General features: G+C 38.4%; 1 protein-coding gene across 1 annotated transcript in view; it reads right to left on the bottom strand.

Moving 5' to 3' along the window:
* LOC129770874 (protein O-mannosyl-transferase TMTC1-like) overlaps window positions 1–18,418 on the bottom strand; it is a 585,978-nt gene extending 567,560 nt beyond the window's left edge. Inside the window, exon 1 of the mRNA XM_055774024.1 lies at window positions 16,701–18,418. The gene's annotated coding sequence lies outside the window, so the exon portion shown is untranslated. The remainder of the gene's footprint in view (window positions 1–16,700) is intronic.
* Between the last annotated feature and the right edge of the window lie 7,452 nt (window positions 18,419–25,870).

Raw genomic sequence — 25,870 nt, 5'->3', positions numbered from 1 at the left:
GTCACATCAATTACATTACTGTACTTATTGTACGTTCTCATCATTCTATTTAGTGGACCATTCATAGCATATAAAGTTTCAAATGAAGTTGGTTTGAACAAATTTCGTGCTCGCTATATTTATGAAAATCAATTATTAGAGGTATCATGTATTTTGTATTAATAATGTATTAATAATGTTGGTGCATAAAAATTTAGATTTTCAAGTAAGTTTTCAGAACTAATCCTGTGTGAAACTAAGTCAATTAAACATGAAATTGTGGCATTTTCTCTGCGTTTCTCAAGTGTTTCAATATTTATTAACTTTCTAGCTTTCTCAGGGCAAATAATAAAAATTGTTTTTGTACTGATTCTATTCGATTGGAGTGCAGTTCTTGATAGGGTGCCCATACAACACTGCAATATTCTAAAATAGATCTTACAAAACTTATATACAATGTTTTTATTGTGTACGGATCACTGAAATTGTAACTAAATCTATTTATGAAACCGAGCATACTATTTGCTTCATTGATCATTGTATTGTAATGTTCGCCAAAAGTGAGTTTCGAATCAAGAATTATACCTAAATCTCTAATTTTGACGCATCTCTCTACAGTATCAAATCCTAGAGAACATATGAAGTCATAAGTTTCATGTTTTCGAGTATACGTTATAATATTACATTTTTTCACATTAATATCTAAAAGACTTTTCATGCACCATTCGAAGAAAACATCTACTTCTTGTTGAAAAATCACAAGATCACTACATTTGGTTACTTCCATGTACAATTTCATATCATCAGCATATATTAGAATGTTGAGGTTAGTTAATACTAGTGACACATCATTTACGAATATGATGAAAAGTAAAGGGCCTAAGTGAGAACCTTGTGGAACTCCGGATGTGACATTCACTGGACTAGAGATTTTTCTTCTAAAACAAACAAACTGTGTTCTATTGGTGAGGTAAGATTCTACCCACTTCAATAGAGTTCCAGTTACTCCCATACGTTGGAGCTTGAAAATAAGCATTGGAATATCTACTCTGTCGAAAGCCTTGCTGAATATCTGTATAAAGAGTCTCGACAACGTTGCCTCTATCCATTACCGCAAGAGAATAAGATACAAATTCTAATAGATTTGTGGCAGTCGATCTTCCTCTATAAAATCCATGTTGATTCGGTGAAATATAATGTTTTAACTGATTGAACATTTTAGTATTGACAATGGATTCAAATAATTTGGGAATATAAGATAATATGGCGATGCCACGATAGTTATTTATGTCAGGACGGTTACCAGATTTGAATATGAGTAGTAGGAATGATTTTTTCCAGACAGAAGGAAATATTGCGAATTTTAGCGATAAATTGAAAAGCAAGGACAAAGGATGAACGAAAGCGCGACAAGAAGTCCGTTAGCGGTAATATTATCAATTGAGACCAAGTTTGCACATTCGGGTAAAAACGAAAAATAATCGTAATCTCGAACCACGTTATTTGTTGTGTAGTTACCTTGGAAAAAACGGACGAATTGATTACTAATATCACTATCATCTGATCCAACGTATTCTCCAAATTTCATACTTGATGAGAAATTATTAGATTTCATCTTATCGCTGGCAAAATAGAAAAATTTCTTAGGATCGGATTTAAGATTATTTTCTATCCTTGTAATATAGCTTTCATATTGTAGTGATATTTTCGTATCAAGGTTTTTACAAATATCTTTGTATATGGTTAAATTATCCAAAGTTTGGTTTGCTTTGTATCTTTTATGAGCTTTTTGTTTTTTGACGTAGAACTACGTCTTTCAGGAAGGGTGCCAAATCAGAAAACAAGTCACGTTTTTATGAAATAAAGTTAACGTTAATAACTATTTTCACTGTGAACGAGTTCTCATGATTTACATACCAATAGAATCGGAAATTCTCTAAGATTTGTTTGATATGCTATACACTACAATTTGCTAATCTCTAAACGGTTTAAATTCATGGAACTGGAACTTTATTTTTTCCCATACATTTGTTCTGCCGATTTGTGTGCCAAACCTGTCCGTATTTCGAATGCTTATAACTCGAACATTTTTCAACAGATCGGAAAGATGTTTGCATCAATTGATAGGAAATATTTCTACGCGTCTGTCAGAATAAATAAAATGTTATTTTTCATAAGATGAACAATTGAATAACTGTAAAATTTCAAGCGTTATCTAAACGCCCTAACCGCCAAGGGTTGATTGGCCCGATTTATGGTTTCCCCAACACAGACTTCTAAATCGATGCACCTGTGGAAATTCGCTTTGCAGATATACATACAAGTCGGGGGTATTTTTGTTCCCACCGAGCTGTGTTTCCCTAGCACGGACTTCAAAATTAATGTGCTTGGGGGATCCGCATTGCAAATACATGCAAGTCGGGGGTATTTTTTGGGGTTGAGTACTTTTTTACTCGCTTGTCGTTGTGCAGACCGGAATATGTTTCCCTGAAACGTACTTTTAAACTGAGAAGCCTGGGAAAATCGTCATTTCAGATACTAGAGGTCAATGAACTTTCGCGGTTCGAAAACTACGTAAACATGAGATGTGGAATAATTTCAGAGGGAAATGTATAATACAATGATCGTTTGACAATTCTTCCGTTCGAATATTTTGGTAGTCCTAGGCATCATATCAAACGTAAAAGAACGTTCATCAAACTTACTTGTAACGAAGAACATAATATGTTACAAAAATTTCAATGCATTAATATCACGGGTGAACCATACTGGTGTTTTTGAATTTGTATTAAGTTTTTTCTTTCTTGTTGGAACATGTTCGCTTATGATTCTATACAGATTATCATCAAAAATTTCAACAGCTTTGTCTATGTTCCTTAATCTTTAAGTAGGAATGACCAATTTATATCCTTAAGCTTACAATTAATTTACTCGTAGTCTGCTATTTTGAAATCAAAATTTATCTCAAATTCGCAATCGGCGGGGCGTGTACTTGTGCTATCGATAATTGTGGATTTTGTGGATTGGAACTAATGGTCGCAGTGGTACAATGCTCCTACAGAAGAAGAAGATAGTCTGCTATCATTCAATAACCTTTAAGGAGTCTAGCGATTATTTATCAATAGTATTTCAATGATCAATCAATCCATATTGGTCGATGAACCTAATGAAAAGATACAGCCGGTTAATAGTAGTTCTAGATTTGAAAGATTTCACCCAATTACATTAAAGGTACTTTAGATTGTTTTGTTTTCTTTAGGAAAAACTAGAGGTAGGTTATATCTATGATATAACCGCAAGGTAAACGTAGGGCTACCGTTGGCTTAGTAAAAATTGGTTTGAAGTTGAATCTAAATCAATTCTCAATGTATGTATGCATGGATATTTCGAAAGTTTACTGAAAATTCTTGTAAGTGTGATAATGGATGAATGTTAGGGTGTCAATGAAAATGTTCATCTGGAATTTTCGATCTTCCTGCGAAATGTTGAATTCCGCGAAAACATGCCCTATACAAAACTACTTTCTTTTAATGCCCAATGTCTTTAAATTGCATCAAACATCGAGATTTACTGTTATCTTTAACAAAATTTTGGTCGAAAATTTACTTTTTAGAACTTGGTCTTCCGTTTGAAAAAATGCGATTTTTGCAAAAAAAAAAAAAAAAAATGAGTGGGTTATATCTATGATATAACCGCAAGGTTCACGTGGAACTACCTTAGCTTAGCAATCATTCGTTTGTATTGATTAAATTCTTGATTGAATGAAACAGTTTCCAAATTCAATTGAGTTCAATATATTTGCTCTGTGAGTGAAAAAAATGAACAAATGCCGTGTAAAGTCAATTCATTTATTGTGATTGATTGTTTTTCGTTACAAGTAAATTTAATGACGGACCTTTTACGTTTGGTATGATGACTAGAACAAAATATATGTACGGAAGAATTATCAAACGTTTGATGAACCAGCCTAAGGCTGAAAATCTTTCCAATAAAGACAAAAAAAAATTATCAAACGATTATTTTATTTTACATTTCCCTCTGAAGTTTACATCCCAAAAGTGTACATACTTCTCGAATCTCGAATTTGCTTGAAACTGGGAAGTTCATTCGCTTCTAGTGGCTGCACGATTTTCCCAGGTTCCTAAGTTTAGAAGATCATGTTAGGACAGACATATTCCACTCTGCACAAAGGCAAGCGAGGACAAAAGTACTCGCAGTTTGCATTTATTTGCAGAGCCGATTTCCCCAGAAACCTCGGTTTTGAAGTCTGTGTTAGGGAAACACATTTCAATCGGAACAAAAATACCCCCGATTTGTATGAATTCGCAATGCCGATTTCCCCACGCTTCATGGATTTGAAGTCTGTGTTAGGGAAACACATTCCAGTCGGAACAAAAATACCCCCGACTTGCATGAATTTGAAATACCGATTTCTCCAGGCACCTTGGATTAGAAATCTCTATTAGGGAACACATTTCGGTGGGAACAAAAGCTTCCCCTACTTTCGTGTGTTCTTTTTCTTCTTTTTGGCTTTAAGAGGGTTTAAACTTTTCAGTTCACTCGCCTCTAGGCTCTTTCGTGTGTTTGCAATGCCGATTTCGCTGCTTGGTTTTAAAGTCTGTGTTAGGGAACATTTTTCGATGAGAACAAAAGTCCCCCTACTTTCATGTATTTGCAATGCCGATTTCCCCAAGGCTGCTTGGTTTTGATGGCTGTGTTAGGGAAACCGTAATCGGGCCAATCAAAACGATGCAGTTAGGGCGTTTAGATAACGCCTAATATTTTACAGTTATTCAATTGTTTATCTAATGAAAAACAACATTTTGTTAGTTGCGATAGATGCGTAGAAATATTCCCTATCAAGTGATGCAAACATCTCTCCTATCCAGTACGAAATGTTCGAGCTATAAGCATTCGAAATCTTTCATTTTTTCCTGCATGTTCTGTGTTTAGGTTTTCATTTTACCCTCCATATATTCCGGTTAGACGTAGTCCCACGTCAAAAATTGAGATGACAGTACATCTCGACATTGCATGCAATTTTAAGACATTTGGTATCATTTATTATACTGATTTCATGTACTTTTTTGAAAACTTTGACGTATTTGTGATACATATAATTTAAGTCCGATTGAACTGAAATTTTGCATAGCGCACTTCCCGTACTAGTATATGAAATGAATTATCATTCATACAGAGCCATACATAAAAAATTATTTCGTTTGAACTGGTTGGCGGTCCTGAAATGGATAGGCTCGCGTGACTTCGTTAACACAACTGAAGATAGTTGATACATGAATCATTCTTGTTCTCGTGATTTGTTTCCTTATTTCCAGTATGTATCTCTTCATCTAGGCACTGACTGCCGCCACAGACGATTTAATATTTGTTCCACTATCACCATTATATGTCTTTAACAACCTAAAAAATCAACAACGCTTACGTGCGATTTAATCATACACAAACACTCTGCACCTAATGGTATGAAAACCAACGATGTAGGGAACCCATAAGAGCTTCTGCACCAATCTAATCCTAATTATGATTAACCACCTAACATTAACGATTCCATATTGATTCCTGTCGCAATCCAGTGGTCCGCAAGAATCTCCGGTGCAGGAATCGATTCCTTATTTTGGAAATACTCAGCGCAAAATATAACCCAACTAATTCGGATCGACGATCAATTGCGGTTTTCGTGTACATTCAATAATGGAACTGTTGGTTGAACAAGGCGGTTTCTTTGACATGGTGAAATATTATCTACCCCAACTCGTGTTGAAACCTCTCGTATTGTACGCATTACCCATCGTCAATAGCATAATCACTCTCGGAAGTCTCCAAAGGATAACCGTTTTGTTCAATTTTTTTATAGATTTTACGTGGTTTTTCATTTCAGATCGCTAGCAAAATAAAACGGGATTGGTCAGGGAAAGCACAGCACTCCAACATGCTCATGCTCCAGTCACTGCACGATTATAATTAAGTGAATTTTCGAGCTTTTATTCAGAAATTAGAGATTTCAATAATCTGTTTTCAAAGCAATTTGAAACTATTGAAACAAGTTTTCGGGTGGATGAGTAACAAATATCACAACTAGAAATATTATCTTTCGAATAACATGATTTCCAAACTACTTCGTTGAGCCGACAAAGAATTATTAACGCTCAAGACCTTGTACCTCCAACGTAACGCTCTCGTTTACGAAACTTTGAACTTACACCATGTACAGAAATGAAAGAGTTAGTCCTACGTCAAAGCGGTAGGAGAAGGTAATGTTAATGCTTGATCTATGTTGCTTTCATGTGATTGATTACATCTTACTGGACCTTACATATAAATCTTTACTAACTGCGCATGTGCCTTTGGCACGGAAGGAAACCGGACAGTTTAATCAAACACTTTTAAGCGCCTTGAAATTACGAGTACCACATAGAAATTGTTTGAAAGTCATTCGAATAACAGGCTATTTTTAATGATTTAATTACTAGTCCCGTAGAAAATAATCTCGTAGTACCCCAAGGGAGTGTATTAGGGCCTCTTTTATTTATTACTATTTGACACGGAAAACTTCGTCTCGCCCAAAATGGATTTTCTGTTATCAATACATTCAAATATTAACGTTTCTGGGCGCAATCGTAGAACTGTTCATTTATTGATCTTCTAATTGGCCCTTTACAGTTTCTTTCTACTATAAATTTCCTAGTACTTCTACCAAAACGCGTCATCATAATATAAAATTATTTTCAGACACAATCGTTCAAGATTTTTTTCAATCACTTGCAAATAACATGTTTCTCCGTTACACCGAATGCATGTTCGATACAGAAAATATAACAAAATGTAGACAGCTTCAATCGGACGATTCGTTCCTCGAGTTTTGCGCTTACCAACACATTTGGCTATTCGTTTTTGTTTATATAGTTACTAGCTGACCCGAAAAACTTCGTCCCGTCCAAAATTTGTTTATTGTTATCAATACCTTAAAACATTCATGTTTTCTTACTAAGCGCGAGTTCATGAGTCCAATTGCAGAACTGTTCATTGATTGACCTTCTAATCGACCCCGTTGAATTTACCTTTTACTAAAAAATTCCTAGTACTTCTACCAAAACTCATCATTATAATATCAGATTATTTTCAGACACAATTCTCGTTTTTCAACCACTTGAAAATAACATGTTTCTTCGTTACATGGAATAAATGTATGGTACAGAAAGTATGATAGAATGAAGACAGACCCCTTCCCTCTTCTCCCCTTAGGAGGAGTGTCTATTCACCATAGAAACGATTCGAGCCTCCTAAAATCTTCAAATGCCAAATTTGGCTCCATTTGCTTGATAAGTTTTCGAGTTATGCTGAAATTTGTTTTTCATTTCGTCAGTGTTAAGTCAGAGGGGACCAAGTCGCAAAATAAAAAAATCGAGTTATTTTTTTTTATTAATTCGTTTATTTTTACAGGCTCAGTTACTTAAGTTTAAAGGAGCCGAATTCTTAAATATAATTTTAAAACTACATATATAAACAATTTTCTTACATCTATAGTTAGTAAGGTGGAAAACCGATTACTCGCGGTGTACTCGAGTTTAGGAGGGTGACATATTTTTAGGAGGAGGATGGGATATAAGGAAATTGTAACAATGTTGATGAACACTCATTTCATAAATCTATTCGTACATCTATAGTGTATTTACATTTCAACTTATTCTACTATTTATAGCAAGGGGACGAATTACCCGCAAAGGAAGGAAAGGAGGGTGTAAGGATGTAGGGACAATCACACACGAAGATCTATAGCTTCAAGGAAAACATATATATGGGACATGTAATCAAGGTCTAACCGAGCCAACACATCTCTCACCGGCACATTGGGCTGTCTTCCTCGGGCCCGAAGGGAGATTTCTAAATTCGATCTGGCGACCAGATACACCTCGCACGACCAAACAACATGCTCGATGTCGTGATAACCTTGGCCACAAATGCAGAGATTGCTGCTGGCAAGATTGAAACGGAAGAGTAGTGCATCTAACGAACAGTGATTGGACATGAGTCGGGAGAAGGTGCGAATAAAGTCCCGACTCAAGTTCAGACTTTTGAACCACGGTTTGAGGCTAACCTTAGGGGTAATCGAGTGAAACCACCGGCCCAATTCATCTTCATTCCATTTGCGTTGCCAGTTAGCGATGGTATTTTTGCGGACTAAAGAATAAAATTCATTGAAGGCGATTTGACGCTGATATATATCGCCTTCAATTGCACCTACCTTTGCCAATGAGTCAGCCCTCTCATTACCCGGAATTGACCAATGTGAAGGAACCCAGACAAAGGTAATGACAATTTCTCGTATTCTCTCAAGGAAGTACGGCGAGTGCTTTTCCGGCCTCACTGAACGGATAGCTTCGAAAGAGCTAAGACTATCCGTTACAATGTAATAGTGTTCAACAGGTCGTGAGGCAACGCTGTCCAGCGCCCAGTATATCGCTGCCAATTCAGCAATATATACCGAGCAAGGATTCTGAAGACTGTGTGAGGTGCTAAAAAATACGTTGAACACTCCAAATCCTGTGGACTCATTCATAGAGGACCCATCAGTAAAGTACATATTATCACAATTGATACGCCCATACTTTGCATTGAAGATCGTAGGAACGGACCCCAATCTAAGATAATCTGGATTTTCATGGATTTTCTCCTTCATGAACAGATCGAAAAGTACAGAGGAATTGATGTAGTCAGGAAAACAAACACGGTTGGGAATATACGAAGAAGGAACAACCTACATAGAGGTGAATTCATGATATGAACTCATGAATCCAGAATGAAAATTTAGCTCGATCAATTGCTCAAAATTTCCGATCAGCAATGGATTCATAATCTTACACCGAATGAGGAACCGAAGAGATAATAAATTGAAGCAATCTTTTAGTGGGAGTACGCCTGCCAAAACCTCGAGACTCATGGTATGCGTTGAGGGCATACATCCCAACGCAATATGGAGACAAAGATACTGAATTCGCTCGAGTTTAATGAGGTGTGTTTTGGCAGCTGATTGAAAACAGAAACTGCCATACTCCATCACTGAGAGAATAGTTGTTCGATACAACATTATAAGATCTTCTGGGTGGGCTCCCCACCAGGTGCCGGTAATTGTACGGAGAAAGTTTATTCTTTGTTGACATTTTTTACTCAGATACCTAATATGGGCCCCCCAAGTACATTTGGAGTCGAACCAGACCCCAAGATACTTGAATGACATAGCATGAGTGATCGGTTTACCCAAAAGTTGAAGCTTTGGTTTTGCTGGCTTATGCTTCCTAGAAAAAACCACCATCTCTGTTTTCTCCGAGGAGAATTCGATCCCTAGCCCAATGGCACAGGTTGAAAAATTGTTCAAGGTATCTTGTAAGGGTCCTTGCAGGTCGGATTCGTTTGATCCTACGACAGACACCACTCCATCATCTGCAAGTTGTCTTAGGCTGCAATTTTGTGTAAGGCAATTGTCGATGTCGCTTACATAGAAGTTGTACAAAAGGCGGCTTAAACATGAGCCCTGGGAGAGGCCCATGTAAGAGACACGACTTACTGCCGAATCTCAGTGAGAAAAGTTCAAATGTTTCTCACAAATCAAATTATGTAACATATTATTCAATAGAGGCGGCAGACCCCGAGAGTGTAATTTGTCCGACAAAACCTCTATTGAAACAGAATCGAAGGCCCCCTTTATGTCCAAGAATACTGAAGCCATTTGTTTTTTTTTTCGGCGAAAGCCATTTGAATTTCTGAAGAAAGCAACGCAAGACAATCATTCGTCCCCTTGCCCCTGCGGAACCTATATTGTGTATCTGAGAGTAGGCCATTCGTTTCAACCCATCGATCAAGGCGAAACAAGATCATTTTCTCCAACAATTTCCGTATACAAGACAGCATTGCTATTGGGCGGTACGAATTGAAGTCGGACGCGGGTTTTCCGGGTTTTTGAATAGCTATAACTTTTACTTGTCTCCAATCATCTGGAACAATATTATTCTCCAGAAACCGATTGAATAAATTCAACAAGCGATGTTTCGCCACATCAGGGAGGTTTTTCAACAAGTTGAACTTAATTCTATCCGATCCCGGAGCAGAATTGTTACATGAAAGCAGAGCAAGAGAGAATTCTACCATCGAAAACTCGGAATCAAGATCGCACCTATCTTGTGGTATATCTCGAACAATTTTTTGCACAGGAGCGGAATAAGGACAAACCTTCCGTGCAAAATTAAAAATCCATCGATGTGAATATTCTTCGCTTTCATTCGTTGAAGAGCGATTTCTCATGTTTCGAGCCACTTTCCATAATTTTTTCATTGACGTTTCTCGTGATAAACCTCCCACGAAATTTCGCCAATAAGCACGTTTTTTTCCTTTGATTAAGTTTTTAAATTGATCTTCAAGGGCTAAATACGTTTGAAAATTTTCAGGGGTTCCACGTTTTCGAAAAGCTTTAAATGCATTCGATTTTTCTACATAAAGCTTGGAACATATGCTATCCCACCATAGATTGGGAGGCCTTCGACGAATAGTGGAACCTGGGATGGGTTTCGTTTGAGCGCGAACCGCGCTGTCATAGATCAAACGAGAAAGGAAGTTATACTCCTCCAATGGAGGTAAACCATCTCTGGAATTGATGGCTAGAGCAATCGCGTCTGCATATTTTTTCCAGTCAATGTGTCTTGTGAGGTCATATGCCATGTTTATAGATTCAGAAGAATTCGACCCAATGGTGATGGAAATTTTGATTGGCAAGTGATCACTACCGTTGGGGTTCTGGATTACATTCCACTTGCAATCTAACGATAGTGAATTCGAGCAAAGCGAGAGGTCAAGAGCACTTGGGTTAGCAGGAGGTTTAGGTACACGTGTTGTTTCCCCAGTGTTCAAAACGGTCATATTGAAGCTGTTACAAAGGTCATATATCAACAATGAACGATTGTCGTCATACTGTTCCCCCCAGGCAGTTCCGTGAGAGTTGAAGTCTCCCAAGATCAATCGTGGCTCAGGAAGGAGTGAGCACATGTCATCAAGTTGTTTGCGGCTAACCGCAGTTCTCGGAGGCCAATACAAGCTGACAATACAGAGGTCTTTGCCTCTGATGTTTGCATGACAAGCAACAGCTTCGATCCCTCCAATAGGTGGAAGGTCAATTCTAAAAAATTAGTGGCACTTATTGATCCCCAATAGCACCCCTCCGTATCTGTCATCACGGTCCAAGCGTATAATATTAAAATCGTGGAAATAAATCGAGTTATTGATTGCATTTGGTTAAGCATTACGTAAGTTACATACCACACTTATCAGATTTGGAAAATCACGTGTACAGCACGAATAACGTATTGAAATTGTTTTGAATACTCAATGAAAGCCCCTTATAGCGCCAAACTTCAAGCTCGTTTTTCTTGAAATCAGAAAAATATCAAATGGTCCGGTCTGACTTAACACCGACCATTTGTAAGAGAGTGTCCAACCACCATGGAAACATTTATGGCGCCCTAAAACCTCCATATACCTAATTTGGTTTCCTTTGCTTGATTAATTCTCAAGTAATGTAGAAATTTTTGTGGTTTGTGGTTTGGTTTGTACTGCAGTTATCTACGAAACCCATATAATATGGGTTTCGCATTTGTTATTGTGGTCAATTCGTCTTCAAATTGAAGAAAATATTGTTAGATCAAGTAAAAGTTTTCGGAAAGACGCCACATTACATGGAGCGGTTGAATAAGATGCTTAGTGTTTGAGGCAAGCTTGTCGAGCATTTCTTCAAAATAATGGAGGGAATGCCGTCAGGTCCAGATATTGTAGACTGTTTCAGCATACTGCTTGCTGCGTCCACGATATTGGGACTGACCATAGGTGGTGTAACAAGCGAGTTAAACTGGGGTGTGTTATTAGCTGCAACGGAGGTTTGATCATGATCAAGGTAATTGTTAAAATTGTTTGATATTAAACAAAAAAGTATGTGAGTTTTCACAGTAATAGCACGGCATACATATTTACGTTTACCTGAATAACATTCACCCGAAACACATTTATCCGAATTGAATTAATATCGCATTGTCATTCAGTGTGAAATATACCCTGATTTAACATCAATCCAAACGTAATTTTTACCCGAACGCAACATTTATCCGAAATATATCGTTTACCCGTATGCAATATTTCCGAGAAAAATGAAGAAAAATTAAACATTTTAAAAAATCAGATTATGATTTTTGCCAAAAAATTAAATTTATTCAATACATTGTAACAGAGCAACAATCCGAAACAGTTAAATGGGAAATGGGAAAAATTAGGAAAATAATACAGTAGACCTTTTTAATTTATAAAATCTCTACATTTCTTCCCGTGTTGATTTGTGATTGAGAGGCTGAAAAAAAACCTCAAAATGCAGCAGGTGATTTGAACATAAAAAATATAAGCATGAGAAGAAAATAAAATATAGAGTTTATTATAAATGCTCCCACTTCTGAGAAGAGTTTTTTTTTCTAATTTATTTGTTCCGCTAAATTTGGTAAATCACAAAATTATACAATTTTAGGAAATGATTTATTATACTTATATCATGCATTTTATTCATATACTTCACAGGTAAAAAAGCTAAACTAAGTGTATTCATCAGTGCTGTATAAACATAACCGGAGTTGGATTTTAGAGAGATGAACGCGTGACAGCTATTATATTATAAAAATAAAATTTTACTTTCCCGTTGCTATGACTTACAAAATACTCTATTTATGAGGGAAATGAACACGGCACGAATTTAATGCCAACTCGTCTTATGAGTTGACAGCATCATCTCTGATTGCAGTGAAACGTTGTGGGTTTAAAGGCATTGGTCATTTGAGCAACTTTGCACATTTGAAATCTAAAAAAAAAAAAATTTGACTACTTTTTGAAAAAGGCCGAATTTTTCACAACTTTTCACAAATATTTGTAAATTGAAAACTATATTACCTACAAAATTTTGCTAAAAGAATGGAATGTAGGATATTGTTTAATTTTCAACAAATGCCATAAATTTTTAAAAATTAAACTGAAAAAAAAAATCTCAAAAAAATCACAATAAGTAACAGTGCCCTTTTTCCAATGTATGGGAGACTTGTTGTTAGTTGTATGGATTATTTATATGATTCTCATTCAGAATTTGAAAACAAATGTTTATAAGACAATGGAATTTTAATTTTCAAAAGATTTTTTGAGATAATTTTTTGACGTAGAACTACGTCTTGGATTTCTATATAGAAAAATGTAACATTTATTAAAAGTTTTCAAATGCATATTACACAGAATCGTTCTTACGATATGTGTTATAATAATGGTATAGACGGCAATTTTATCCAGAATTTTTCTCCCCTGAGACATTAATAGTGGAAATAATAAAACAAGTGAGCAATTTAACAAATAAAAGAGGTATGTTTTGCGAGCGGATGCGAAGGTAAATCATGCATTATGCATTCTTTCTTCCAACTTCGTTCCCATGAATGTTGTATGTAACACAAAATTGCGTGCAATATTCGTTCTATCTAACAAATTAGCAAGATGTTAAAGCAATCATATGCAAGATTTCATGCATTATTCAAACTTCATGCAAGATTTCATCAACGCAACGAGAAAAGTGTCACCCATACAGTGATCGTTCATTAATTAGGAGGAGGCAGCAATTATCATGCGAGGACTTATTGAGATCGGCATTACATCCCATCACAAAAGTGAAACGAAATGAAATATTAATAATCTTGATGACTCATATTCATAATTCTCAATGACTCAATTCCGTCTATGATAGATTGAGCAGTAGAACCAATACCACATGATTGTGATAGTTTGCAAACGAACATTTTTTCACCGAGAAAGCTGCCTCTCGATGCCTAATAATAAGAATAAGACAATGGAAAGAAATCACAATACCATAGCTATACATTAAAAATAAAGCAACTTCATGATTTCATGTGCATTTTATCTCAAAATATCACGAAATCGTGAGTATTTTCAACTTGTTTTTTCGTTTCTTCCCAATAAATTTAATATTCAATGTAATCAATGACGATATATTTTTTTTGTTTACCCATTCACATATACTTCATCTACCATTCCACCCTGTTATGTGTCCCACTGATATTCATTAATCATTTTCAGTTAGACAGTTGGTCGGTGTTAAGTCAGAGCGGACCAAGTCGTCAAATTAAAAATTTCGAGTTATTGATTGCATTAGGTTAAACATTTTGTAAGCTACACTCCACGATTATAAGATTTGGAAAATCACGCGTACAGCAGGAATAACTTATCGAAATTGTTTTGAACGCTCAATTAAAACCCATTATAGCGCCAAACTTCAAACTCGTTTTTCTCGAAATCATAAAAATGTGACATGGTCCGGTCTGACTTAACCCGACCAGTTGAACTTCCTGCCAGAAGCTTATTGTCTTTCTTTGTTCGTTACAAACCGTGTGAAGGTTATGAGTACATACAACAAACGACCCTTTTAAGGGCTACTATTTAGAGTTTCAAAAGCGTTAAACTAACAGATTTCTGAATAATGAAAAGAATTACATTTAAAATAACCAAGTGTTCGGAACGATCACAGTCCTACGTCAAACTTCCTTCCGTGCCCCTAGTCTCAGACCCTTCAATTTCCTCATAGTTTTTAAGTTGGATTTTTTTTTAATTTTAAGCATTTTTAACTTTTTTCGAAAAGAAATATCCTTGAAACATTGAGATCTTCAACATTTTAGTGTAAATTCAATCTTTCATAAAAAAAATACAATGAAAACATAAAAATTACACTAAAAAAAATGTTTAGGATATGAAATCCGTTTTTTATTTATTTTTTTGTTTTATATTCTAAACTAAAATTATATGACAGTCCATACAACTACCAACAAGTCTTCCATACATCTGAAGAAAGGCACTGTGACAGGGAAAAAGTTCTTTTAACAAGCAAGCGGTCTTTTATCTATTATTTCATTAGAAAAATCGGCTTCACTTTCTAGATGGTTTTTTTTTATCATTATTTACTAACTCTACCCAAACAGCATCACAATGAAGTAATATGAGCTATGTTTCTGACTTCTTTATTATGCTTCGATATAACGTACAATTTTGGAAGTGAAATGTCAGTTATATCTAAATTTCCCTGTATCTTCTTTACTCTGAATTTTCGAGTAAAATGTATATTTGGGCAGTTGTCCAAAGTCGTAAAAATCGTGTGAAATCGTAAAATAATACCAGAAACAACATCACAACGATGTCATCGAGTCTGTTAACTCTCGAGAAATAAAAGTTACACCTGTAAACAGTGGTTTGTCTGATAGGATCACTAAAAAAATCTGCTATAGAATAAAGTTTCTGTATTGCAATTTTTGCCATATTTACACAGGAATTCTAGAATTATGAATTACTGTGTAAACCAGGTTCTACGTAATCAAAGATTTATTAAGATCTGTTATGAAATTATTATGAATTATTAAGATCTATTATGATTATTTTCGAAAGTGTCAATGTTGTACCAGGCTAGTACTAACAAGCAATTTCTATTCGCCATATTAACGACTTTCTATTTCTCGATGAAGTGAGCATATTGTTTTATCAAAATTAAAGGTGATTAATAAAGAATAAATATGTATAATATCCTTAAGTAAACAAAATGTCAAAATTATCGCTACTCTCAATGTATGTATTGAAATGTATCGAATGGATGCTTTGTAGAAACTCGTAATACAATACTCCTTTCATTTATTATTTACTATCAGATAAGCTTACCCCAAATGTTTATCTACGCTCAAAATCATTCTAAATGACTCGTTTTTCATCATCCTTCACGATTTACTTCGAAAACGCCGTGTTTTCGATGCCTTTATAAAACAAGTCGCAGATAGAGATGTGATCCATTGAATATTTTTCGGTAAAATTGAGAGGAACCCATCCATCTTAGCTATTCACATAACCAAACATAATCAGATGCTCATGGTATTTCAAGTGAATCCGCGTTGTGAAGCTAAACGTTTAGTTGTTGGGTGAATCACTCATCGAGCTATTCAACGCCCGAAAGGTTTTTTTACCATGATGCATTCGTCCTTACAACTCTGCATAACTTTTGTTATTGTATAATTTTTGAAGATGTTGTATAACTACAAAGTTCTACAATGTTCTGGTTCATAGCTATGGGTTCACGTTTAATCATATTTATTAGCAAAGAATCAAATTTCAAATTCAGTAGTTTGAATCTGCAGGCTTATAATATCGCGACTACATCAATGACTCTAAAAGTTATAAACGCAGCAAAAAAGCAAACAAAACGCGCAAAAAAATGGATGTTTTGATTTTTCAACTTTTCAATGGATTTCCTTTATTATTTGTCATAAAATCACGTCAGGGACCTAGACGAAAATAAAACAAATAAATCTTGCAAACCCTACAATCCGTTCTCGAGATTAACGGTCACATACACTGACATTATTTAATTTTTTTCTATATGCAGATAATATGAATATAATGATTGTTCAGATAAAAAACATACTAGGAACATAACAAAAGAACAGCAATTTTATAACTACCCTTAAGTTTTTTAAATACAAAATATAAAAAAGAATCTTCAATTCAACATTCACTCGATAAAATCGGTAATCATTTCACCTCCCAGCAAAACCATTAAACCAATCGAAAGTTGCTAAAAGAACACAAATTACCTTTTCAATCCAGCATATCTACGGGAAACTTCCTTTCGACTAATACCGATACAACTTCCAGCAAGTCCAAACGTTGCTTCCACTCGTTTATCTTTGCGAAACGCATTAATTATCCTTTTTTACTATTCACTCTCTCTCACAACGTCAATTGTGGGAGGCAGCAGTAAGCGAGCGACCCGAAGGTATAGCCTGACCACAAAACTTTCACTTCCTACCAGCGCACTGCTTTTCTTCGCACACTGCCAACTCTTTCACTGCCGACACCAACCGTCTCACCGAATAATGAAGCAATAAAAAGCGGAAATAAACTTTTCGCACACTTAAAATACCCTTTCCCACCGAGCTATACGAGAGGCAAAAACTGGCCGCACGCAGTTGAAACCACAAAAAGATGCAATGTATTAACTTTTACATTCCGCTGCCTTCGTCGGTTAACTCCCTTTTCCACCGAAGGTTTATCAGAACTTGCACAATTTGTATCCACCCTTTCCGATTTTCGTCTAAATGAAAATTACTTCCCACGGTTCACGTTCGACCGACTTTTTGCCGTGTTTTCTTTTTTTCGCCTTGTTTTGATTTCGCTTAGAGGGATGCTTCTTTCATGTGTTAATTTAGGATACTCCACCGAGTGCCTTCCCCTTTTTCTCACGCGATAGTAATTGGATGCACTTTTTCGTTTCGAGTGTCCCGAGAGCTCGCGTTGAAACTATTCTCCATTATGTTTTTTTCCCTTGCTCCCAGGATAGTTGGAAGCTCCATTCAGTTGATTTAGTTTCGCCCTCGCTAAATGCCGATTCGGAGGGTGGGAAATGTCCGCGAGGAGGTAAGTTAACAATGTAAACATCCATAAATCTTCAATCCGATACACAAAGGAGCCGATTCACCTGGCTATCTGGTCGCTTTCTGTAGCTCCCCGTAGTTTGTCCGCGAAAAACTTCCACTGATTTACTCACTAATCTAAACTAATGGCCGAAAATAAAAACGTTTCGTCCAAAAAGAGACACTGCATCAGTGGCATGCTTTTTTCGATGATCCGGAAAATGTGAAATGCACCATCACGAACAGGTCCGGGAACGGAAGAGAAAGAGAGTGAGATGAAAAAGTGAGGCAAATAAAACACACACGCCCCCTTCTAGTGGATTGCGAGCTCCGCTTTCGTTGGGGATGGTAACTCAAGGCCACCAGAGAGGGTACAATTTCATCGAATTTTATCACATTACTCTACACACAGCCAGCCAGGCGGTTTCGATACACTATCCAAAGTCCTGACCAACAAACCGGATGATGGCTGCGACGGGGGATAGAGGCAATAAATTCTCAGCGAGTTAGTGAAGCTAAACCACCGTAATTGAACGTAAAACTCTCGGTCCCAATTTTTCCCTCGAGCTGCAGGCAACGTGAGGAAAACACACCCGGAAAAAAGGAATTTCACCTTCCGAAAGCTTCCACTAATGTATGGTCCCCTACGGGGGACGTGTCTCAGGCGAAATTTATTTAGGACACTCTACTCGCAGCCAAATCGTTCACCACGCCACGTCCGGTGGTCAAAGTCCCCGGTCAAAAACTAAACGAATGTGGATGTCGAATCCTGATGCAACCGCGAATGTGTACACAAATTTGGGGCGGTCGAAGTTGTCCGCCCCAGACGACGGGAGATACCGGTATTGATGCGGAGATCTCCAAAAAACGCGTCTAAACTCGATCTCGGTCGGCTTTTGACTGAGGACACTCCGACCAACTGACAATTCGATGCGTAGCAGAGCAGAGTCAGCAGCTGAGGCGAGGGAGTTCGCTTCTTTTTCGTTTGTTGTTGTTTGTGCTGCTCGGCACTTCCTGGCGGAACACAGGCAGTTTTTCTCCACCGGCGCCAGAGCCGAATCGGGGGCGATGACGAGCCGTTACTCAACGCTTCCTGAGCGCGGAGTCGAGCGAAGGAATTGGGGGAGAGTGAGTATCCAGGAAGAGCGCGAGGCCACTCACCGACACTGATTCCAAAGGGTGAGACTGAGTTCGCAATATCTTCGCGTTGATAGAAAACCTATTACCTCAAGGAGTCATCGGCAGTGCTACCAGTCTATAATTTTTGTTAGAAAAAGTAAACAACCGGCGGAGCCGTTGGTGGAAATAGACGAAACTTATAAAAGCACTACAAATCCAAAACAAACACTAGTTGTGCAAATCCTAAAATCACATTAGACCATTGACCTTTTCGCTATCTAGCTAAGGGTTTCTTCCAAAACAGCGGCAGTAGCAAAAGCATCATCAGCAATAGCGGAAACTCCATCCTCCCAACCACCCACCAGGAAGCTCACCCTGAACCAGTGAGTGACCCAGATACCGAGGAGTGAGTAGGTTATTTCCTGGTGCCGCACGGCGGCTGCGCGGAATCCCAGTTGCACACTTACCTTGAGAGCACAGAGAACGGAACTTCCGAATGGTAAACCCGACTGCACCGGTGTTTCGCCGCTCGCTCTCTGCTTGTTTGGGAGAGAAAATACAATCACTCTGAGAAAACTTTTCCGGGAAACGTGCTGTGACAGATCAAAGGGTATGAAAACAGAGAAAAGTTGACCAACTTATCCTCTCCGCGAAAGCAGAAAGCTACTCCCAGCAATACTAAACGCCAAAAGGATGCAATGCAATGCATTCCGATGAGACCGGTGTGCATGTGGATGTTTTGATGTTGACGTTGCGCCAGCCAAGGAGAAGCTTTGCTAGGGATGGTGGAGTTTTTCGCGTATGCTTCCCACTGGAAAACGAGAGCTTTTCTCAGAGTTCTCAGAGGATTGCTTCGGTCGGAGAGATTTCACCATTTTAGGTGTGTGCGTGCCCCTGTCTGCAAGGAGTTCAGAGAAATGACTAGACTGGACCTTGAAGGAGATGGACTAACGTTTGCAAGCACTTTGTCACAGTTGGATAGGGTTGGCAAAACAGATTTTGTTTCATTCAAAAACGTTCCAAGCGTCTATTTTATTGGTAAATGGGGTAGCAGATTCGATTGAGCAGCGTTCCTACGAAGGCCCTTAAAAACATGGCTTTGCTCTTTGATGGATTCACAAATAGCCGGTTTTGACAAGACCATTCCATGATTCTTTTGAGAGCTTCATTCATCATTCTGATGAGTTCGCTGGAACACGGACCGAAGCGACGGATATAAAGCTGAACATCATCAGCATACAGCTGAATCGAGCACCACCTGGGAACGGATATTAAATCGTTGACGTGACAGCAGAAAAGCAGGGGTCCGAGCACCGAGCCTTGGGGAACGCCAGAGGTTGAGAAGCCACTTTCGGAAAGTTGATTTCCACAAAACACGCTTTGAAATCGCTCATTTAAATACGATTCAATAAGGTTTACAGTGGAAGCAGCGAAGTAGAACTGAGTTTGTAGTTTCGAACATAGTTTGCGATGAGGAATAGTGTCGAAGGCTTTGGAAAAGTCTAACAGTAGCAAAATGGCAGTACCTTTCCTATTGATAGTTTGTGCCAAATCGTCATATACTCGAACCGCTGCTGTTTGGATGCTTTGCCCTTTTCGGAAACCCGCTTGAAACTCAGATAGAAGATTGTTTTCCGTGATGAAGGCTGGCATCTGTTGTTCCATAATGAACTACTTTCATTTTACATAGTGAATATTCAGTTTCAATTCCACTTGTCAGAAATGCTTCAAAAGACAATTCCGATGTAAAAAAATACCGTTTTGACTCAAATTTTAAACATTTGATTTTGACGTAGGACTACGTCTAACCGGAAGATATAGGGGGTGAAATGGAAATCTAGGCACTGAACAAGTAGGAAAAAATGCAAGATTTGGAACGCTTATTACTCGAGCATTTCTCAATAGATCGCAAAGGTTTTTGCATCAATTGATAGGAAATATATCTACGCATCTATCATAACGAATAACATTCCATTTTTCTTGAGATAAATAATTGAATAATTGTGAAATATCAAGCATTGTCAAAATGCACTATGTGCCCATTTTTGATTGGTCCATTTTGTGCTCCTCAAATCGTACCGACCAAAACGGGCAACCAGAGCAGCAGCGAAATAGAATGAAGCACGATTGGAAAGAAAAAAGAAAAAAATGAACGAAACATTGGTCGCAGTCTCACACATGCGTAATTCTCGAGCCAGCCAGTCAGCTTAAAAATCCCCGCTCCGCTGTCGCAACGATCATTCTCATTCAAACCGTACACCACATCGGTTCGCATCACAACACATCAACAAACCAACCCAAGCAGCCATGTCTGGACATGGTAAAGGAGGAAAAGTGAAGGGAAAGGCAAAATCCCGCTCGAACCGTGTTGATCTGGAGTTCCCCGCAAGGGTAGCTAGGCCGAGCGCGTTAGTACCAGTGCACCAGTCCACCTATTCGGCGTTATATAGTTTCGGTCGCCGAAGTGATCGAGTTAGCTGGCAAAGCTGCTCGCGACGATAAGAAAACCCGCATTCGGAACAGAACACATTCGGTTCGGTGGACATCAAGACAACAGGCAGTAGCAGCGAGTGGCGAGTGGCAAACGCAATCGCAAAACGGCATCAGGTAGCAGAAGAAAAAAGTTTGTTCTTTATACAAACTGGTTTGGTGGCAAATCCAGAACAAGGCGGCATCGAGGGCGTTCTAAATGGTTTTTTTTCAAAACCACGAGTACAAAGTTTTCTAAATTGGAACCATTCCATAAAACAAGGCGCTTTTCAGGGCCATTAAACCTTCCAAAAAAGAGTTTAGGAAATACAGTTCAATGCTTTCTAAAACAATATCCAAAATAATAATAAAACACAAATTGATTTTTTCTTAATTTGTTTGCCAGGATCTGATGAGTATGTGTATTTGGCATTTGTTCTGAGCTTATTGATAGTTGGGGACTTTCCTGATTATTCAATTTTCACCAATTCTTAAATTGTTTCCAGATTGAAAGTACAGTAATTTACAATTAGTTCGACATTTAGCTAATTGGACGGACATGTAATGCGACTTATTTAGTTGGACATTTGTGAACATAGAGATCCAAATTATGACCCCACATTGAAAGTCGACACTGTCCACTGTCATCGCAAATGTTCCATTACAGGTTAAAATCGCCTCCAATCCGACACTGAGTGGCGCTTCGGCACGTCGCATTGAATGTAATTTACTGTACAACATGTCACAAAGCTGGATGGGAAGAAATTTTCCAACTGTGAAAGCTGTGGCGAGTGGCAACAAATCGCTAAACAGGAAGGTTTAGCCGAACAAGATGGGGATATCGAGTGATAGCAAAACAATAAACTCTTTAGATTGAAGATAATTTTGTGATCCTGAAAAGGACTCTTTTTAGCCTGCATGTGAATCCAACGAGCGAACAAATCGTAATGAATGTATTTTTTTGCAATCGCTCCCTTTTAACGCTTATTCGTTCGTCTCGTTGGACTCGCCCCTCTGGCTGAGTCTGCCGATTTGTCTCTATCCTGTGAGTGTGTACCGCTAGAGTATAAAACACGCGGACCCCAAAAAAATATCTTATTTTCTTTCAAACCGTAAACCCGTGTGGTTGTACGGCATCGGCATCGTGGACGTAACAAAGGAGGACAAGTTAAGGAAAGGAAAAGTCTCACTCGAACCGTGCAGGTCTCCAGTTCCCTGTTGGTCGCATTCACTGATTGCTCCGCAAGGGTAACTAGGCCGAACGGATTGGTGCCGGAGCACCAGTATACCTAACAGCGATTATAGAGTTTCGGTCGTCGGAGTGCTCGAGTTGGCTTGCAAAGCTGCTCACGACAATCAGAAAACCCGCATCAAGAACAGCTTCGGTTCGGCGCTCATCAAGGCAACAATTAGTTTCAGTGAGTGGCAAAGTGTTTCTCCGGCACGTCGCATTAAATGTAATTTACTGAACAATATGTCACAAGCTGGATGGGAATAAATTTTCCAACTGTGAAAGCTGTGGCGAGTGGTAAACACAATAGCTAAACAGGAAGGTTTAACCGAACAAGATGGGAATATCGAGTGATAACAAAAACACAACACCAAAGGTTCTTTTCAGAACCATCAACATATTCATAAAGAGTAAACAGTAAACTAATCCATTTTTCAGGTAGATAGGTAGGTATTCACGTAGGAGAAGGAAATAAAACAATATATTTAAAATATATATTTAACAAAAGCTGTCCCCTTTGTATAGTCCTACGTCACTCCGGTTATGTCCCCGACATTACCCACCCGACTTTTTTGACTCAAATTCCGGTCACACGAACATAAAATGGTGGTGTCCAAAACATGAATGTGAATATTTCGAGCTTCCTTATGCAAACGGATCAAACTGTGCGCTAGGATTGGCGGATGAAATTTGGCTGACATGGCTGCATTCGCTACTCGAATCGATTCTGCAGAATGCCTCCTCGCCGTCAAAGCCTATGCAATCCTTAGCTACGAGTGTGCATGCAGATCTTGCTCTTTTGTTGGCGTTTCCGCTTGTGCCACCGATTTGCGTTGCCCTTTCGGAGTAACTGAATAAGCAAGGCACTGACTCAATGAGAAAATCACACACATATCGGGATATTGAAAATGAACAGTCACAACATTCCTGAACATTCAATGGCAGTGAATGAATGTGAATGAGAATGAATTCTCATGACTCGAGCTTTAAGGAAAGCTCAGATAGCACAGAATGAATATGAATGAACACAGTTGTAAATTTGTTTGCCGTCGAATGAATGACAGCAGCATCGACAAGCAAAATAAACGCGTTACACTGATAAAAATATATTTTCAATATTACTTAACAAGCTCAATATTTCCAAGCCCTGGTTGTCATTGTGGATGTAGCTCGAGTGGAACACACGGTTAACTTCATCTGGGTGAAACTCGCAAATTGTTGACGTTTTGTTTTTACCCACTCCAATACTTTTGAGCCGTTTCCAAAGGACATTTGACGGTACCCGTTCGTCTAAGAGATGATTTAAATATGTCGTTTTTGCAACCGAAATCATCGTATTGGTTCGGTTTCTCAGGACTTTATACCGATGTCGCGCTTGGTCCTTGGATGTTCTCGGTGCCCTGATCCAGTCTGTGTAAGCCAAATCGCGTTCCAGCATAACCTTACGAATTCCGTTATTGAACCACAAGTTGAATGATTTTTCATTCTTTATGGTACGGAGCGGTATGCAGTCATCGTGAGTTTGTTTTATATGATAGTTGAATAAATTAACCAAATCACTGGGACCGTGGATCGCATTGAATATATTCCAGGGGACGGAAAGAATGGCATTTCGTAGTGAATGAGGATCAAAATTAGGGTAATATCGATACGTGACGTTTCTTTGAGCAGGGCTGACGTAAAAGTCCAGTGAACCGAAGATGAGGTCATGTTGTGATAGTCCAGGGAAACTAACTTGGTTAAATCGCAATACTTCGTCGCTAGAACGAACCGTCTCTATGGAAAAAAGTTGGTTCTTCATCCATGGAGCACATGGCAAACCTCACTAGAATGGATTCGAGTTGCATTCTCTTTCTACTAGGCTTCGACATATCAGTGTTGAAATCTCCAATTAGCAGAACGTTATTGTAGCGAGTGGCGGAATCTAACAGTTTCTCTTCAAGGAAATATGAGCAGTTATTCTCTGGGGGATTGTAGATAACCACAATCAAGATTTTTTCAACTCCTAGTAGCAACTCCACCCCCAGACACTCAGTTATATCCACAAACTCGGGAGTCAATTGTGTATTAAAAATCTTAGAGCAAGACAGATGATCTTTATAATACAACACGATTCCGCCCCCACGGCGATAGCGTCGATCGTTTCGAACAACATTAAATCCTGGGATGGAGATACTACGAGAGCTGTTCCTATCCGAAAGCCAGGATTCCGTGAAGCCAGCTACTGACACCTTTGAACCGCTTAGGAGGTCCTTAATTTCATCCAATTTAGCTGATTTTCTCGCGCATAAACTTTGGACGTTTCCATGACATACATTCAACTTGTCAGGAAGGAAAGCTGCATTCAACACTGCACCAGGGATATTCGTTGAGGTGCAGTTTTGTAACTGAGGCATCATACGGAAGCAGTTTTATGGGGCTGCAAATTAACTACTACAGTATACGTTTGTTTAGTTTTATTTAAATTTCATCCCTTATCTAAAACAATTGTCCAAGAAGCCCATTCGAGTGTATGGCTATGGGTTGCTGACCATCAGTACGCTGAACCATGACAGTGCCTAACTTCGTATACACAGACGTTAATTTCCCAGATTTCTTTAGACGTAGAGCTGCTGATTTTATTCTGCGTGCGGCGACAGTCATGTTCTCGTTCACATAAAGGGCGAACACGAAATTATTGCGACACCGAAAATGTCATGCCAATTTTCTTATAATGTTTAGAATCAAACCAAAATTTTAGGGTAATTTTATACATATATTTACTTATAAAATCAAAAGAAAAGGTAATCGATGGAGCCTTCAGTGTAAAATTGAACGCATTTTCGCTTGATGCCCTCCATCAAAGTCTTTACAGTGTCATCCGGTACCAGTTTCTCAGTTTTTTTCCATTTTCTTAACATGTCCTTCTCGTCTTTGACTATCTTCTTGCTCTTCCGAAGTTCCTGCTTCATTATTGCCCAGTACTGCTCCACCGGGCGCAGCTCCGGACAGTTTGGCGGGTTCATGTCCTTTGGAAGAAAATGGACAGAATTGGCCTCATACCACTCCAGGACACTTTTAGAATAGTGGCATGATACCAAATCTGACCAAAATAGCGGATCTTCGTCGTGCTGCTGCAAGAACGGCAAAAGGCGCTTCTCGAGGCACTCAGATTTGTAGATCTCGCCATTTACTGTGCCCTTTGTCACGAAAGGCTCACTCCTCAGTCCGCAAGAGCAGATGGCCTGCCAAACGAGATATTTGGAGGCGAACTTCGACATTTTCTTCTTCTTAAATTTATCGTCCACATCGAGCTTGCTCTTGCCGGTGAAAAACTCCAACCCCGGAATTTGCTTAAAATCGGCTTTTATATACGTTTCGTCGTCCATCACACAGCAGCCATATTTTGTCAGCATCTTCTCGTAGAGCTTCCGTGCCCGAGTTTTAGCCGTCGATTGTTGCCGCTCATCGCGGTTTGGGAAGTTCTGTACCTTGTATGTATGTAGTCCAGCTCCCTTCTTTGCATTCTGGACATAGCTCTGCGACATGCCGA

The sequence above is a fragment of the Toxorhynchites rutilus genome, chromosome 2, assembly GCF_029784135.1.
Source record: "Toxorhynchites rutilus septentrionalis strain SRP chromosome 2, ASM2978413v1, whole genome shotgun sequence".
NCBI classification, from domain to species: Eukaryota; Metazoa; Arthropoda; class Insecta; order Diptera; family Culicidae; genus Toxorhynchites; species Toxorhynchites rutilus.
Note: the sequence above shows the minus strand (reverse complement) of the source record. Positions and strands in the feature narration are given on the sequence as shown.